Source organism: Vulpes vulpes, chromosome 13 (genome assembly GCF_048418805.1).
Source record: "Vulpes vulpes isolate BD-2025 chromosome 13, VulVul3, whole genome shotgun sequence".
Classification (NCBI taxonomy): Eukaryota; Metazoa; Chordata; class Mammalia; order Carnivora; family Canidae; genus Vulpes; species Vulpes vulpes.
In genome coordinates, this window is record NC_132792.1 from 151,113,106 (window position 1) to 151,131,668 (window position 18,563).

General features: G+C 41.9%; 1 protein-coding gene across 4 annotated transcripts in view; it reads right to left on the reverse strand.

Moving 5' to 3' along the window:
* Positions 1-18,563, reverse strand: part of HHAT (hedgehog acyltransferase) — a 308,869-nt gene that overhangs the window by 32,142 nt on the left and 258,164 nt on the right. The window lies entirely within an intron of this gene.

Below are 18,563 nucleotides of genomic sequence, written 5' to 3' on the forward strand. Positions count from 1 at the left end.
GAGTTGTCATAGCAAATAAACAAAATCAGAAAATTTCCTACACACCATTCTGAGGACTTATCAGAAGTGAGGTGTGACCCAGGCATTCCTGCTATTTCAGTATGCCTCTGGTTACATAACAAACTTCCCACTTTTGTGCATCAAGCCATTTCCTGGATGGATTGATAAAGAGCATTTCCTCTGGAGAGCTTGGAAAAGTCACCTTATGCTAGGTAGCTGCAACTCATAAGGGCACTAGAAATGCCAAACTAGCATGAGGATGAAAGGCAAGGAGGAGCATGGTTCCTGATGACCACTGAATGTTTTTTGGATTTATAGAGTGAAATAGGAAAGAGAAAATGAGATGGAATGTTATGGGAGGATGGAAAGAAGAGTAAACTGAGAGAAGGAAGGTCAAGTGGATAAATGAATGGATGGATGAACAGACAGACAGATTGAGGAACAGATAAAATACCTATGCCAGACCAATCACCCTTTAGCCCCAAACTAATTTTAAACAAATTTATTGAGACATAATTAAAATCCTATACATTAGCCCATGTAACGTGTATAATTCAATGGCTTTTATACTCACAGTTGTGTGACCATCACCAGAGTCAATTTTAGAATATTGAATCAGCCCCTCCCCCAAAAAGGAACCCCATGCTCATTAGCCATTATCCTCTAAACTCCCATCCCTTCCAGCCTTAAAGCAGGCTTTTATTTCCATAGATTTGCCATTCTGGACACTTGATAGAAGTGGAATATGGTCCTTTGTGATTGGCTTCTTTCACTTACAATAATGTTTTCAACATTCATTTATGTTGTAGCATGCATCAGTATTTCATTCCTTTTTATTACTGAATAATACTCTGCTATATAAATTTTACCACATCTTATTCACCTATTCATCAATTCATAGACATATGGGCTATTTCCACCTTTTTCACTATTATAAATAATGCTATGAACATTAATGTACAAGTTTTTTTGTGGATATTTTATCTGGGGTATATGCCTGGGAGTAGAACTGCTGGGTCACAGGGTAACTGTTTAACTTTTAGAAGAAGTTCCAGATTATATTCCAAAATGTCTATTTTCTATTTTACAGTTCCACTGGTAGTGCATGAGCATTCAAATTTCTCTCACACTTATTTTTCATTTTGGGTTTGTTTGTTCACTTCTTATTACAGCAATCCTAGTGGTTGTGAAGTGGTATCTCATTATAGTTTTGACTCTCATTTTCCTGATGACTAATGATGTTGAATATCTTTTCATGTGCCTATTGGGTTTTTTATATACTTTCCTTGGATAAATGTCTATTCAGGTCCTTTGCCCATTTTAAATTGAGTTATGCGCCATTTTCTTATTGAGTTGTAATAATTCTTCATGTATTCCAGATACAAATGATCAGACATATGGTTTGCAAAATTTTCTCATTCTAGTTGCGTTTTCACTTTCTTGATGATGCCCTTAGAATCACACGCAAAAAATTTTGATGATGTCCAACTGATCTACTATTTTTTCTTCTGTTACTTGTGTGTTTTTTAAATTTATTTATTTATTCATGAGAGACAGAGAGAGAGAGGCAGAGACACAGGCAGAGAGAGAAGCAGGCTCCCTGCAGGGAGCCCGACATGGGACTTGATCCTGGGTCTCCAGGGTCAGGTGGGCTGAAGGCGGCGCTAAACTACTGAGCCACCCGGGCTGCCCTGTTTCTTGTGTTTTTGATGCTATGTATAAGAAGCCACTGGCTAACCAAGGTCACAAAGATTTTCCCCAAAAAGAATACTGCAGCTTTAGTTCTTACACTTAGGTCTTGATGTATTTCTAGTTAATTTTGGAAAATTGTTTTCCAAACAATTGTGAGGTAGAGACCCAACTTGATTCTTTTGTGAGTTGAATATCCACCAAACTATTTTTGACAGAAGAAAAAGGTGCCACATGGGTGGAATAGTGTTAATGATATTACCGATAATAAGGTACCATTAATACGAGCTGTGCAACGTTTTATATTCATTATCTTATTGAATCTCCACAGTTACCTATGAGGTACATATTTTTCTCAATTTACAGGTGAGAAGCCGTGTTTAGACAGGGTAGGTATCTTATCCAAGGTCTCAAAGCTAGTAAATGACTCAATTGTGTTTGACTTCAGAGTCCCTTACCACTATTCTACACTTCCACTGAAACACAACCTTCAGAAATTAGGGGATTCCTCAAACACAACTACATTATTTTAGTAATCCAACATGAATTCATTTATCAAGAATTTACACGATGCCTTCTGTTTATATTTGAAGCATATTATCATTTCTTGGATGTTTCAAATGGTATGCTTGACTCAAAGGAAAAACCAGTATTTCTACAGAATCTAAGGAAGACTTCTGTTTCTGGCAATGGCAGATAAATTATTTGGATCAATTCTCCCTGGAATTGGAAAGAAAAAAAATTCTCACCAGAAGAAAAAAAACTAAAATTGCTAGATAAATATTTTAATTTTTCTTCAAAAGGCTGGCAATGATCTACACAACAGTAAGGAATTTCCTGGCCAAAATCTAAGAGAAAATGAGAACCAGGGGAGACAAGGGAAGTTCTTAAAAATGTTTTTGTCATGAGGACATTTGTCTTTCCAGACTGGGCTACAATATTTGGGGTAAGATAACAGAAAAATAAATTCCTGCTAAAAGTAGTGAGTCTAATAGGCAAACCACGAAAGCACATTAAGTTGGGGCCTAAAAAGGAATCAAATTACCTACAGGTTAGTGGTGAACCAGATGTAAACATAGCTTTCTTCTTCTTCCAAAAAAGAGGAAGAAAGAAGTGAATCCCTCCCTAAGAGGATATAACCACAAAGCAGTCCTATCTGGTATCTATTAGATACAAGCACAAATTTTGCCTGGAGGAAGGTACCTTCATAGTAGGCCTTGAACCCACATAGAATTACAGAAGACAATGAGCAGCACACAGTCAAAGATAACCAAGTATATAAGGAAAGAGGTGCTATGGGTAAGACCCAGCATGAAAAGAAGATAATAGATGTAAATACAGATTTAATATATCAAGCACAGATTATAAAGCAACTGTACTCACTATGTTTAATTACTAAAGACAAACCTGAAAATATCTGCAAAGAACAAGAAACTATGTCCATGTCCCATGACCCTTCCAGAATGAATTTGGCCTTGGAAAAAGTATTAATCCAGGCAGCCTATTGAGCAAGCTGCTTATCTCCATAAAGACTACCTCTTTGCCTTGGCATTTTCCCCAGCACAGCTGCATATTCCCTCAAACTCTAGAGACAGAAGTAAGGAAACAGAGAAGTCTGTAGTGGCCATTTTTTCTTTAAAATTCAGAAATTAATTGATGTGATCTACAAAAACAGGAGATAAACCTCAAGTATTTTTGTTCATCTCAGGTACTAAAACCATTAAACTACACAAATTATGAAGACTTAAGTAACTTCCCTAAAATCTTCCCTGGGAAAATTCTGAAGACTTTTTCTTCTGTCTTTCCTGTCCTTTCACAGCCAGCATCCCTTGTCATCCCTCACATAGCCTCCTGACTGGCCTCTCTGCTCTATGTACTGCTCCTCTATAAATCAGCCTCCATATCATCACTGCACAGATCTTTCAATAATAAGAATCACATTACTCTCTTGCAAAAATCTGTTACCCACCCCTCCTCCAGCCTATTAAAGATATTTGTCACTTTCCCGTGTGACAAATATGACCTTCATACCTTTTTGGAGTCCTCTGGTGCAACCAGCCTATTCACCAACGTCACACCTTGCCTTTTTCCTGCCATGGTCCTGAGATGCTTACAGTTTCTACAGTGTGCAATTTTATGCCTTCATGGCTTTGTGTAGGCTGTATCTATCCCTCAAGTCTGGTACTTACTCATCTTTTAAGCTCACCTCTGATGTCACCTCCTCCACAATGACCTTCTCACCCAGAATATAAAGTTAAGCATTCACCTTTTTGTTCCCATAGCACTTAGTAAAGTGCTATGTCCCAAAGCACTGGGGCACATTTTGCCATGTTTGATTATCACCGTATCCTAAGCACTCAGTATAATGACTGGGAGAGCACAGGGAGGCCTTCTCCTTCAAGCAATTTTCTCTGTAAAAAAGATCTTAGCCTCATCCAGACTCACCTGACCACTATACCTCTTTTTTCCTGAATCAGATAGGCTGAGAAGCTTCCCAATTTCTTATTTCCTTACTCTGTACTTTTACTTCTTTTAGTAAAATCTTCACTGATGATAGCAATTTTTCATAGCAGTGCAAAAAGTATGACCCAACCCAGTAAGCCTGTTGGGGCAGCCATGAAGTGAAAAAAGCAATCAAGAAGCAAGCTTCAAATATGAGAAAAGTGATAGGTAACTGTGGACACGAATAGAATGTTAAAACAGGACTGGAAGCAATTTGTTTTTTATGTTAAAAGTTACTTGGTTTCTTCTAGCTTAGTAAAAAATGATGACTTTCCTAGGAAAGGCATGGCTCCCAGACAGGCCTTGTGAACACGGATTGGCTACTTGTCATTTGAAAGTCAGCACACAACAGTGCCCATTATGTTGTCTGATATCTTTTTGATTTTGTGTGACTGGCCACCCTCAGAATGCAAATGATCTGCTCTTGTATATTATAACAAACGTGCTCGAAGACCTTTTCCACTAGGAGACTCAAGTTAGAACAAAGACTATGAAAATGGTTCCTTCTACCCAATATGTAAACAGACAATTGAGGAAAGGGCATTCTAGCAAACCCATGTTTCTGTGTCATGAACTGGCTGTCCTGGCCTCCCTGCAGCAGGCCAGATACATCTTTCTAAGGCTCTCTGCAACCGTGTTCTATCCCCTGCCTCAGCCTTCAGTTAGACAACTGTTTTCTTCTCCCTCTAAAAGCCACAGGTTTTAGGTAACTCCCTCTGGTACATACTCCTAGTGCCTTAAAGACTTCTAACAGCACAGCAAGACAATCACCTTAAAAACCAAATATCAGATTTCTCTTTTTACTTTAGTGATAGAAGGGAAGTCTGCTCAGTTTTTCACCCCCAAGCTCACATGAAAATACCACCAGAAAAATAAAGAGAAGTCCTGAGACATGCTGCCTAGAGACCTAAATAGGGCTGAAATTAGTAGCTGCCTCCTTCTCTGGGCAAGGGCTGGCAGCAGCTGGAGTGTGACAATACCCAGAGGAGAAGAGAGGGGAGCAAAGGGGCCTCGTGGGCACGCTGCTCAGCCTGCATGGGGGACAAAGGCTTCAAGCCTCGGGTTGGCTGGATGCTGGGCCATTTCCAAGTGGGGGCTGGTCCTGCTTGACCTCCCAGGAGGCCTCAGTGTGCCAGTGTGACATGGAGTGACATATAATTCCAGATCAGCTATTTCTGTCTGCTGCTTCCTGCATAATCAATGTCATGGGTTAGAGAAGGATACATGAGGAGGAGATGAATATTAGGCATGGGTTTGACTTGAACTTAACTTGAAGAGGGTGTTCTGACCTTCCAGTTCTGGACTCCTGCTCTGAACTGCTCTGTTTCTCTGAGTGGGGAAGAAGTCACTGCCAGCCCATCTCGGTCCCTTATCCCACCCCGCCACCTTCCTGCATTGCACAACCTGTATGAGTTTCCTAGGGCTGCCATAACAAAGCACCATAAATGGAATGGCTTAAACAGCAGAAATTTATTGTCATAGTTCTGGAGGCCAGAAGTCTGAAGGCAAGGTGTCGGCTGGACCATGCTTCCTCTGAGGTTCTTAGGGGAGGTTCCTTCCTTGCCTCTTGCAGCGTCTGGTGCTTCCAGGCTTCCAAGCCATGCAGCAGCACAGCTGCAACCTCTCTGTCTTCACATGGCCCTCCTTTCCCCTCAGCCTCACATCATCTCCCCTGTCTGTCTCTGTGCCTAAATCTCCCTATTTTATAAGAACACAAGTCATATGGATTAGGGCCCACCCTAATGGTCTCATTTTAATAGGATTCTCTCTGTAAAGACCCTATATCCAAATAAAGTCACATTTTGAGATACTGGGTTTAGGACTTCATATCTTTTGGGGGCACACAATTCAATCCATTGTACGCCCTTTGCCATGTCTTACTGTCTTAGGTTTCCCTTGCAAAGAATACTTCACAGTAGCAGGTAATGTGGACAGATGGCAGCTGGTAGATTGCAAATTAGTACAGGGAAAAAGGCCCAGGTGAGACTCAAATGCCTGTTGACACCAACCTCTGACCCTTTAACTATTCTGCGTGGTACTAAACAGGTGCTCACAAAACAGGATTCATTTTTGTCTTGTCTTTATTTATTTCAAGACAACGAACAGTTTTTTTCTGTGGTTTTCATTCTCATTCACTGAATATTCATTGAAATACTTGACAGCCTTAACTACACTCAGGAGAGATGACCACAGTGCTGGATAGAACTCCTGAGGCAACGAAAGTCCCTCTGGATTCCACTTTCTGATCTTTACTGCAAACAAAAGAGCCACAACCAGCACACGTTGCTGCCTTGTGCTGTGTTTTCAGCACAGTGCAAGGTAGCACAGGCCTTTGGCTCTTATGACAGCTATCCTGAGGTCAGTTTGTCTCTCTGGCCATTCAGATAGTGTGCTCAAACAAAACGATCTTCTCTCCCTGCTCTTCTGGCCTGAGCAGGGGTGCTAAATTCTAGAAACAGGCTCATGAGCAAGCTAGTACAACGCCTAAGCCTAACGGAGGGAAGATCAACACCTGAGTGCTGATGTGTCAGGTAAGCAAGAGTCCCTCACCAACTGAGCAGGCTCAGAATACAAACAGTTTAGGGGTGCAGACCAGCTACCAGCCAACCCAGCTACAGCCATGCGCTGGCCTATCAGCCCAAGAACCTGGAAGCCTGTTCCTGCCGCCTTCGTCCGACTCCCTAAGTAGCAGTAATAGAACAATGAGCCAGGCACCACAGACTGTGTCCCTGACAGTGGCACTCGGAGATAATTCTGTGGTGAAAACAGTGGTTGCCTGTCTTGCTGCAAGCCTCATAGAGCAAAAGGCCAGGGTATAGTATAACATAAAGAATGTGAGATCTGGAGTCAAAAGGCCTGTGACTCACATGGTCTCTCTGTTTACTGACTATAAAAATGAACAGGTTTCCTAGCCTCTCCAAGCCTCAGAGTTCTTAGTAACACTGAGTTAACATTTGCCTAAACTGGTGATATAAATACTGATTAACAATAAAGTTAGGACAGTAATTGTGGATGCTACTGGCAGGCACTGAGTGACATTTAGTAGGAGCGCTCAGGAAAATCTGAATGCCAAGCAGCCTACACATTTATGCAAAGCAAAGGAATACTTGCTTATTAGCTGGGCTCTGGCTTGACACCCCATGCAGAACTCCACATGGCTCAGGCTGGACCACAGAGAAGCTCCTTTAAGTCAGATCAGCTTCATGTCCCGATGCTCCAGATTTTAACAATATGGATACCACACATGTGTGCAAGAGTGATTGCGATTACTTCTCTGCAAGGTAGGGCTGGCCTAGCCTTAGTCCTTCTCCTGACCTTTACCAGCCAAACACCACAAAGATAGGAGTTACTATATGGGGAGGCAGAGAAAGCTTCCTCAGGGGAAAAAAGGGAGAAATGTCCACAAGAGGAGTAAAGGCCAAGGGGAAAGATGGCAAAATGGGACTAGAATGATTCTTGTTATCTCTCCAGCCTCATGGGATCACCTAAATGGTCACACTTGTGCCAACTCTCTGTCTCCTCTGAGCATGCAACTGAGATAGATTGCAAAAATGCTCACACTCCTTGATATTCCTGTGTCAACACCTTTGCTATGTGAGTGTACAGCTCCTCCTACCAGGAGATGGAGTCCATTTCTCCTCCAGTAAGTCTGGACTAGCTTTATGACATGCTTTGGCCAAAAGAATGCAGAAGTGATAGTATGCCAGTTCTGAGCCTAAGCCTGAAAGTCCTCGCATACTTTCGCTCTGCCCCTTGAACTGTGATGACTGCTATGTGAACAAGCCTGGACCAGTCACCAGTCTGCTGGAGGATGAGAAGTCAACATGAAGCAGACCTGACTCAGTCAATTCATCCCAGCCAAGGCCGTAGAAATGTGAAAGCCCAGCTAAATCCAACCCTTGGCTGACCCATGGATATATATATCTGAGGCTGTCCAAGACCAGCCAGTCCTCAACTGACACAAATTCATGAGCTAAATAATTATTCCTTCTTTTAAATTATTAAGTTTTGTTCTGCAGCAGTGGCTAAATGATACATGCTAACCCCAACAACCATGGTCCAGTCCAGATCAATATTCCTTTCCTTTGGGCGGGAATAAGGACTATGGAGTGGGAACCAGAACAGTGACATTCTTTCCCCTATGGGGCACTACTCTTCAAACTGAGTTATGCATGCCATAGGGTTATAGCAGGATACTTTCCAAAGTATCAACAACATGGATAAGTTTAGAAGAACTGATTCCCAGAGTCTCAATTCCATGTGTGTGTGTCTACAAAAGCAGAATGTATGTATAGCGTGTGATACAGCAAACCCAAAAAAATGCATACATAGTTTCACCACAGGTCATATTCCTGATCATAGGAGCTGCTGTGTCCATCAACAACAGAATGGCTAAATGAAGTGTAACATGTTCGCACAACAGAATGAATGCTTTACAGTACTAAGCAGGAAACCTCTATAACCGCACTCAAAAATATGCATGAATCTCTCAACATGATATGGAGCAAAAGAAGCTAGACACAAAGGAATACATAGCATGTGATTCTATTTATATACATATTTAAAAAAAAAAAAAAAAGCTCCCTAACAAAAAGCTATGCATTTAGAAGCCAGAATAGAGGTTGTTACCTAAGGGCAGGTAGCAATTGGTAGAGTCATAAGAATAGGTACCGGACCGGTTACACATGTGTGTTCACTTAGAGAAAATTCTTATGATATGTGCTTGTTTCTGGGCTTTGTTATATTTGTTATATCTGAGATATTTGTTATACAAACATTCTTAATAAAAATCTTGAAAACAAGGACAAAATAAAGGGATATTTACATAATTCCTTTACTCAAATAACCACAAATTCCTACATTATCCATCTCAAGAGAAATACATTTTAATTTTACACTTTATGTTTAATAATTTTACACTTTATGTTTAATAATTACTTATCATTGGTATCATCTTTGTACTACTTTGAGTTATGCACTAATAATGGTTGTGATGATGACTCAACCTAGGAGAAATGTTTACGTTTTCAGCCTGATGTAATCGCAAACAAACAACACAACAATGCTGCGGAGAAGCAGGATAGCTGACAAAGGAAGTAACTTTTAAACATGACAAAATTCTGTGGGAGAAATGAAATACAAGTAGATCAAGGAAATATCACTGTGAAAGAAGATCTTGCCCATATGCATTTTCAAAAGGATGATGGTGGGTAGCAAATCACTAAATCATTTATAATCGATACTATTTAAAGGTACCAGTTTTATTTTTAAATATCGATATTCATATATTATGGCAAAAATGAGATCTTTTATATTTATTTAAATTTACAATAGAAGAACTTATTTTTTATTTTTTTTCAGTAGAGTCTTGTTTTTACTTAGGGAAAGAATATAGAAGGTACACATTGGGAATTGAAATACACTATGCTTTTTCTTTCTAGAGGTATGATATGTCTTTTCTGGTCAGTAATTTCTCTGAAACATTGTGCTACGTCAATAGAAGAATTTAGACGCCCACTTTAAAAAGTATAACAGGGTACACAATTTTTCAAACTTTATTAGGGAGAACAGAAGCCAAAAAATGGTTATATGAAAAAAATGAATCTCTCCAAGTACCCTCCCTTAAAAACCTGTCAGAGTGGTATGTTCTACCTATAGTTTTTAGGTTAATCTACATTAATCAGGCTGCTTTTGGTTACAAGTGACAGAAACCCAGCCAAACTGGATTGTCAGTCAGTGAAGGATCTAAGATGCAAACAACAAATTAGCTTATCGCAATATCGTGGATGTGAGCAGAAGACATGAGACCCTCAGGTCAGAGACAAAGGACTTTGTTACTCACACCAAAAACAGTAGCCAGAGCATTTGTGCCATTTCCCTGAGCCCCTTGGCCCAAAATGCAATGCAAAGAGGGCCAGGTGATGCCTGCACAGGCAGTGAGTTATGATGAGTAAACCCAGGCTTAGGAAACCCAAATATTTTATAATAAGCAGTAAGCATGCCTGACTTTTGTCCCAGAGCAGGATATTACCTTTATTATGCTGAATTGTTATATTACCTTTATCATACTGAATAAACAAATTCCCTTTACTTTAGAGAAAGATACGATCTCCATCTTCTAGAGGTATTTGTTATACAAACATTCTTACCAATATGGTCTGAAAGAGAATCAAAAGATACACACAAACACAAGAGAACCCTGGAGAACTGTCAACTGTCTCCCATCATGAGTTGAAATAAATAAATACAAACATACATACATTCCTGTAACTGGAAAGTACACAGATATGTTAGCTTCAAGAACTCCTGGATTTAGGGGCTTAAAAATATGTGGCAGTGGGTTGTCTAAAAAATATGGCATCCAACATGCAGCTCTGCCTTCCTCGGAGTTGGCTTTCCTTGCCACTAGGCTCTCACCAGTGGTGGTGAGAGGGCTGCCAGCAGCTCCAGCCCAGTGTGCTGACACCTCTACAACAGCAAAGGAAAGAATGTTTTTCCTGATAGTTCCACCAGATAATCTGGAATTTCTCCGCATGGGGAGATGGGCCATACTGACCAGTCAGCCCTGGTCACATGCTGAACCCTAGATGTCAGGTGTACGGTGTGTCCCACCAGAATGGCACAGGCTGAGAGTGGGGTGGGAGAGCTTTGATCCCAAAGAGTGGGGAACTGAGCTGAGTAGGCAAAGTTGCAGCTTTCCCCTATATTACTAACTCTCAAGATAACAAAGCTCACAGGTATACTTCTGTGAGATTCAAGTACCATTTCTTTTTACGGGCTGATTCTCATTTTAGTGAAGCTAGTGGCATATCCAATTTGCTATTTTATAATCAAAGCTCTCTAGGAAGAATCTATCACAGAGGTGCCACAGAAGGGTGTTCTGTTTGATAGCTGTTGTTACCTTATTGTGCTATTCCAGGCTAAATGATGGCTCCTCCAAAGACGACCACATCCTCATCTCTGAAACCCATGAAGGTTACCTTACCTGGCAAAAGGGACTTTGCAGACCTGACCAAGTTAAGGGTCTTGATATGGGAAGATTATCCTGGATTATCCAGGTGGGCCTGATGTAACCATAAGTTCCTTAGGAGAGAGACACAAGGAAATCAGACAGAAGGTATGGTAATGACAGAAGTAGAGGGACATAGAGAGAGATTTGAAGAGGAGGAGGGTCAGCCATGAGCCAAGGGATGCAGGTGGCCTCTGGACACTGGAAAAGACAAAGAAACAGATTCTACCCTAGAACCTCCAGAAGAAACCAGTCTTGCCAACACTTTGCCTTTGGTCCAGCAAGACTGATTTTAGACTTCTGGCCTCCAGAACAGTAAGAGATAAATACGTATTGCTTTAAGCCATCGAATGATTTGTTACAGCAACCAGAGGAAACAAATGCAGGTGGTGGCATAGGGCAGGTGGTCAGTGCCCAGTGCGATGGTAAATGGAAACAAACCCAACAATGGGTCCTGCTGCACAAATGAATTTGTCCGGAAGCTGAGACACCTGATGATAGTTCTTGCTGAATTTCCTTCTGTTACAAAATGTTACTGAATTGCATATTATATACCTTTCATTTTTAATACTTTTAACAAATGCTCAGTAGTGACTGGTGGAGACTGTATGGTAAAAAGGGTGTGGCTTGGCTCTTGGCTACTGGCACATGTGATAAAAACTAAAATAGCTACCATTTTAGCCCTTCTCCTTGCAGGAGGTACTACCTTCCAGAAGCAGTGGGTAAAGATCAGAGGCACTCCCCTTTCATCCTCACCTGGCATGTGCTCGCACAGCTGGTGCTGAACTCCCCCTGCACCCATAGCAGAAGGTATAATAGTGACTGCCGTAAGCAGTCATATAAACTAATAATAACATAAATTCTAGGATGTGTGCTTCATTTCAGAAACCACACATGCACTAAAATCCCAAGTGATTTTCTGGTGTGAGTCTTAGAGTACAGGTCTGGGAATCCTTTTGCAATTATTCTTGTATAAAGTGAATATACATCATGTGGTGAGCAGCTAGACAGAAAACAAAGGGGACTTAACTTAAATTTTTAAAGTTATTTTAGTTTGATTTTTCTTTTTTTTAAGATTTTATTTACTTATCATTCATTCATGAGGGACAGAGAGAGAGAGAGAGAGAGAGAGAGAGAGGCAGAAACACAGGCAGAGGGAGAAGCAGGCTCCATGGAGGGAGCCCGATGTGGGACTCAATCCCAGGACTCCAGGATCACATCCTAGGCTGAAGGCAGGCGCTAAACTGCTGAGCCACCCAGGGATCCCCTGATTTTTCTATTAACATATTTGTAATATACTTCCCCCCCTTTCTCCCCAGTTTTAATGCGATATGACTGGCATATAACATAGTATTATTTTCAGGTGTATAACATAAGGACTTCATTGTAAAATACTCTTGAATATTACCTTGTACATCTATGGTTGGGGGCAGTGAGAAGTAAAGACTTCAAAAATTACATGCTAATAGTAAAAATCAAAATTGTTTTTATTTGATTAACTGAATCTAAGTTCTACTAGTATTTATATGATATTCTATTTAAAGACCAATTTAAAATATTCCATAAAACTCTTTTTCCAATGAATTCACAGAAACTCCTAGTTAACAGGAAAAAGTTTCTCACAACCTCACAAAAAGTAGTATTTAAATGTACTATGATTCAAATTCCTTTCTAGATATTTTAGAAATTCTTTCAGCTTTAACATAACCCCAGGCACACTGCTGAATAAGAAATCCTACTCACTATTGTCTTGTGTCCTAGTGACTTGGCCTGAAGTACTTTTTTAAAAACCCATGCCATCTGAGTGAGCATGTGGCATAGAGTAAAGAAGAGCAGGGATCGATAGACGTTGACCTCTGAAGTTCGAAAATTCAGATTCCAAGAATGGCCATAAATGGACCAATAGGTAACCATGGATCAACCATATAACCTAAATCTACAAATCAACTTTACCACTAGAGTATGATGGGTGGGAAGCTCCTGTTCCTCGAACTCTTCTAGAACTTGCAAGGGATCCAGTCAGGCAGAAGCAGAATCAATAGGAGTAACAGAAACTCCCTTTGAAGAAAAAGACTAGTGAAGAGAGTGAGACAAAGTAATCACAACGGAAGGCCCCTGAGACACTGACCACTGCCCTCTGTCTTCTCTCATCAAAAATGAAATTTTAGTCCCAAGAACTTAACAAGATATGAGGGGAATGAGCTTCTATTTAACCACAGCCTTCCTGAATTTCCAGTGTGAAACTCAGCTCAGCTTTAAATAAAATGCCTGTCCAGAACCATTTGAGTCAGGAGACAAATAAACTGCCTGGACAAGCCAGTAATCATGAAGAAAATATATTTTCTTCTCTTTCAGCTAGAAATAGTAAGCGAATATAGGGAGTGTAAAGGTTCTGACCTGCATTTAAAAATTACTAGTTCCTCTCTCATTGCAATCTGGAGGGAAAAGAACCAAATTCTCATTGCCTTAGCACAGGGCCACCCCAGAAGCTAAGTGCTGAGATGGGGTTTGCAAACTAGATCAGGCAACAAGAGGAGGGAAACAGGTGTGTGTGTGTGTGTGTGTGTGTGTGTGTGTGTGTGTGTGTGGAGAAGTTAGGCAGGGGATGGTCTGGTGGATGCCATGTCTCTGCCAAACTCCTGGCATTGCAAAGCCCCAGATACAAGATCGAGGGTCCTACTCCTTGGGAAATGATTAAGCCCTTTTATTTTTTATAGAGCCCCTGCCTACTAACAAAAGTGGATGGTTTTTCCAGAAGGAACACCATCCTGCACCAAACAACACTAACAAAGTCCTCGGCCTCCTCAAGGCCAGATCCCAACATCTATGGATCCCTGCTGAATACCTTTTCTCCCCAGCTGTCACAGGACTGCAGGGCACTGCAGACACTGAGACACAGCTGGTTTATGGAGCCTGGTCTTGTAGACTTGGGAGTTATAACTCACTGATATTTCTGAGTTACAGAACAGTCATCATCTGCTTGTTCAAGAAATGAACTTATACTTCAATGTCAAGGATTTAAGGCAGACATGAGAAAGCTCTTTCCATCAACAAATGCTTTTGAAAGCCAAAGAGTTATGTATGAAGCAGCCTGAGTTTGCCTCTGCAAAGCACGCACCGCAGGGTCCCTCTGAGAGCAGGCCGGGGACTGATCCCCGGACCACATTCTTCTCAAATCCCTGGATTCAGCTAAGCTCCTTAAATATCTGAGGCACAAAGGCCCAAACATTCACATTCCTCAAGCTGCTGGAGGTAAATTTCAATACCCCAGGTCTGGGGACTCCCCCCCTTTTTTTGTATATTTTTAAAATTGGAGTTCGATTTGCCAACACACAGTATATCAACACCCAGTGCTCATCCCATCAAGTGCCCCCCTCGGTGCCCGTCACCCAGTCACCCCATCTCACCCACCTCCCCTTCCACCACACCTTGTTTGTTCCCCAGAGTTAGGAGTTTCTTATGTTCTGTCTCCCTCTCTGATATTTCCCACTCATTTTCTCTCCTTTTTAAAAGGCAAAGATATAGATTCTTATTTTTGACAATTGATTGAACATTACTTCTTCAATCTCTATGGCGGAGAAAACACTTTCTAAAAATGGTTTGTATGTGACGCATACCAGAGCCCTCGGAGGGCCACTTAGCATTCCCACCCTAGGCTGCCATGGTCCACTTTTCTGGGCAGTGGGGTAGTGTGCACAGCAGAAAGGGAAGGGTCTGGTTCTACAGCCTGGTATCACCAACCCCAGAGAGACCGGTCTAGAGATTTTTACGTACGCTACTAAAATAAGCTTTGTGGATTAAAGCAAACAAATCCGTGCGGAGATGGGAGAGACAGTGACATTAAGACAACTTCTCCAAGCTCATCATGAGATACTTCTAGGGATATCAATGATGCAGCGAGGAGGCTCCCTGAGAACTAGTGAGGCTGTATCCTCTCAGCCCCTCAACCTTGGGGGGACTGGCAATCTCCTCTGTGATCCCTATCCTCAGACACCTGGCTGCCCCCTCTCTGCTCTTCCAGGACTCACTGAGGCAAGATCTGGTAGGGGGACCTGCTACAGCTCCTGTCATTGCAGCAGGACCCAGCCCATCAAGGATCAAGGTGCACAGGGGCCAGGCTGGTTCCCCCCAGGGAAGGGCCGCCTTCCCATTAAACTGGGGAATCTAAGTACTGAGCTTGAACTCTCCATCCCATCGCTCACTCGCTTGCTGCACGCTCTTCAGTGAGCAGAGATGGGTCTTGGAATGGCAGGTTCCAGGAGACTGAAGGAAGAGGCCAGAGATAACCAGGGTGTTACAGTCTTGGTTCATCTGCCAGCAGCTACATGTACAAGTCAGCAGTCCCAAATCTGAAACCACTGGGGCCAGAGGAGTTTCAGAACTCTGATTTTTTTTTTTAATTTTAGAAAGCTAATAGAACACCCCCAGCAGAGTATGAGGAAGCATCCTATAAACTCATTAGTATTTTTTTGTACCCAATCATGAATATTCATACTAATCTTCTATCAAGTCAATCAAATTAGTTATGAAGAGAAATCCAGAGTTTTCAAGGATGGGGGATTTGGCACCATCTGGTTTATTTTCCTCCGGGAGATACTGAGATTCACTCAGAGACAAAGACCCACAGTGGGGAAGAGACAAACGAGGCAACTGCCAAATCCCCACTAGACACTCCCTGACTCAGGAGGCCCATGGGACAGATCGACAGAGATGGGACCAGGCTGATTTAAAGAACCTCCGACACAGTAAATGCCTCGTAAGCTGAGCTTCCCTGGCCTCAGAACCCAGAGAAGACCGCTTCCATAGAGCCTTCCCTATTTGGAGACTTGGTCTCTGGGACTCGGGCACCTGGCTCCAAGGACACAACATATATCTAGTCATAGGCCATAGCAGGACCCGTGTGGCAGAAACAGACCGGTTTTCTCAGAGCCCCAACCCCTGCATGCCAGATGTTAACCCCACAGGGTGCCGGGCAAACCATGCTTTGATCTTTATGCCTCTGAGAAACAGAATGAACATAGCTGCTATCTTTCCTCTGCCCACCCCCCCACCCAGCTTTTTTTCCCAAGGAAGAAGTGGAGGGTTTTTATTTTTTCCCCCTCTGACCCTTTAAATGCATGCCTAGGTGCCCCCCCCCGCCCCCGTTCTCTTCTCACCTGGTGCCTATTTCCTGGCTAACTGTAGCTACTCCTGTGACATCACCTGCCTGTATGCCCTTGACTCCCATAGCTCTTAGTTCCATCTTCCCCAACTCAACTCATATTAAAAAAAAAAAAATCATATAATTGAATTACAGTTGACATACAATGTTATATTAGTTTCAGATGCACAACATAGTCATCCAACAATTCTATACATTATGCCATGCCCACCACAATAAGTACTGTTACCATCCATCACCATATAACATTATCATCATATATATTAGTGATATTCCCTGCGCTGTACTTTTCATCTCTGTGATTTCCTTATTTTATAACTGAAGGTTTGTACCTCTTGATCCCCAACACCTTTTTTGCCCATCCCCCCAACCCCTATCTCCTGTGACAACCACCAGTTTGTTCTCTGTATTTACAAGTCTGTTTGGTGTTTTGTATATTTTGGTTTTTTCAGATTCTATATATAAGTGAAATCATATGGCATTTGCCTTTCTTTGACTTATTTCACTTCTCCAGGTCCATTTATGTTGCAAATAGCAAGATGACTTTTGATGGCCACATAACATTCCATTGTGTATATGCCACATCTTCTTTATTCATTCATCTACTGACGGACACTTAGGTTGCTTCCATATCTTGGGACTGTAAATAATGCCACAATGAATATAGGGGTGCACATATCTTTTTGAGTTAGTGTTTTCATTTTCTTTAAATTTCCAGTAGTGGAATTTCTGAATCATATGGTATCTCTATTTTAATTTGTTGATGAAACTCTGTATTGTTTTTCATAGTCTGACCCACATTTTTAACTGATTTTTGGGCCCTCTCCTACTGTGCCATAACCTACTAATACCTGTGTACTTCGCCACATCTCCCTACCTTGCACATGGGTTGGTCACATGATTTGTTTTGGCCAATGGAATGTGAGCAGAAATACTGCGCATCACTACTGGCCCGAGTATTTAGTACTTGTGCACCATCCTCATGTTCTCTTCTCCTTCATGATCACCAGGATAAGACAGCAGAGAATCAAAATAGGAACATTCTAGGTCCTGGCATCACAGTCTAGAAAAAGCCACTGGACCCACATTAAACTGTGAGAACTATGGGGAAAGATTACTAAGACTTTAGAGTTATCTGACATCGCAGCTAGTGTTAAATACACCCCTAAATCCATACCTTCTCCACCTGGCAAGTTCCTACTTACTGCTTGAAACTCCAATGCAAATGCTATCTCTTCTGTGAAATCTAACTTTCAGGAAGAGGTAAGCCACTCCATCCTGTGACCTCTAGAAATTCATTCATGCATCTGGCACCATGGTTGCCTCAGTCTGTGGACACATTTCTGTTTGCATGTTTGGCTCCTACATTTGAGTGGGCTTCTTTTTTTAATCCTATATTCTCGGTGACTCGGAAGTAGCAAACACCTGATGTTTGATTTCCTGAAGCAAAGATGGGAGCCTTCTTGCTCATGTGACCAGCAAACCCCAAGTCAGCATTTCCCCCGAGTCACAGTGTTCTTGGCATCATGCTACATACTGTGGTTGGAGCAAGAAAAGTAGGACACTATCGCCTACCACAAGGAGTGTTTTTATCTTTAGATCCTCTGCACCCCATTAGCTTCCATCTTTATTAAAGGACAGCTGCCACTTAAAAATGGCATTGTCTTTTCAGAAACCATCAGCTAAGACATTTCTCAGAAAGCAAGATCAAAGAGGGGTTTTGTAATGATGAAGGGAAAGCAGAGCAGGGCTCTTTCATGACCCCTTTGAGCCTGGCTCCCCGAAACTGCCATCCTATAGACCTGTGACCTGGCATTCTGGGATCACGCAGCTGTACCAACGTTATTTCTGGTATGAAAATAGCTGCAGTGAAAGCATTGCCAGCTCCTCAGGGACCCAGATGTAGAGATGATGGCCTGGGCGTGCAGTCATGTCACAACTGCTTGGCACAACTGCTTGGTAAGCAGCTCCCACTCTCCCAGTTCTCTTAAGGCTACGATAGAACTCTTAGTTCCAGCCCGTGGGAAATGGGGACCATAAACAAATGTTGACTGATTATAAATGTAATGTTTTCACAGTAATTCCCACAGACTAGCATTTTACCTGCTGCAGGTGTGGCTTTGCTGCGGACACTGGGACATGACACATAATGCACATTAAACATAAGGCTAGCCACTAGTGTCGGCATCCCGGCATTCAGAC